This window comes from Propithecus coquereli, unplaced genomic scaffold, assembly GCF_000956105.1.
Source record: "Propithecus coquereli isolate 6110/MARCELLA unplaced genomic scaffold, Pcoq_1.0 Scaffold435, whole genome shotgun sequence".
NCBI lineage: Eukaryota > Metazoa > Chordata > Mammalia > Primates > Indriidae > Propithecus > Propithecus coquereli.
Window position 1 is genome coordinate 4,237 of NW_012150119.1, and position 318 is coordinate 4,554.

Sequence of the window (318 nt, forward strand, 5' to 3'; positions counted from 1 at the left end):
GAGCTTGAAGACAAGGCTTTCAAATTAACCCAGGCAGTCAAAAATTGAGAAAAAAGAATAAAGAAGAATGAGCTTGGCTCCAGCCAACTGTTGCCGCGGGAAGGAGGGCCCTGTGGTTGTTCGGGAGGAGCTGGAAGTCCTGATTTTTATTGAAATATCTAGCCCGGGCAACACAGTGAGACTCTGTCTCAAAAAAAAAAAAAAAAAAAAAAAAGAATGAGCTTGGCTCCAGCCAACTGTCACCATGGGAAGGCAGGCCCTGTGGTTGTTCGGGAGGAGCTGGAAGTCCTGATTTTTATTGAAATATCCCAATATTTA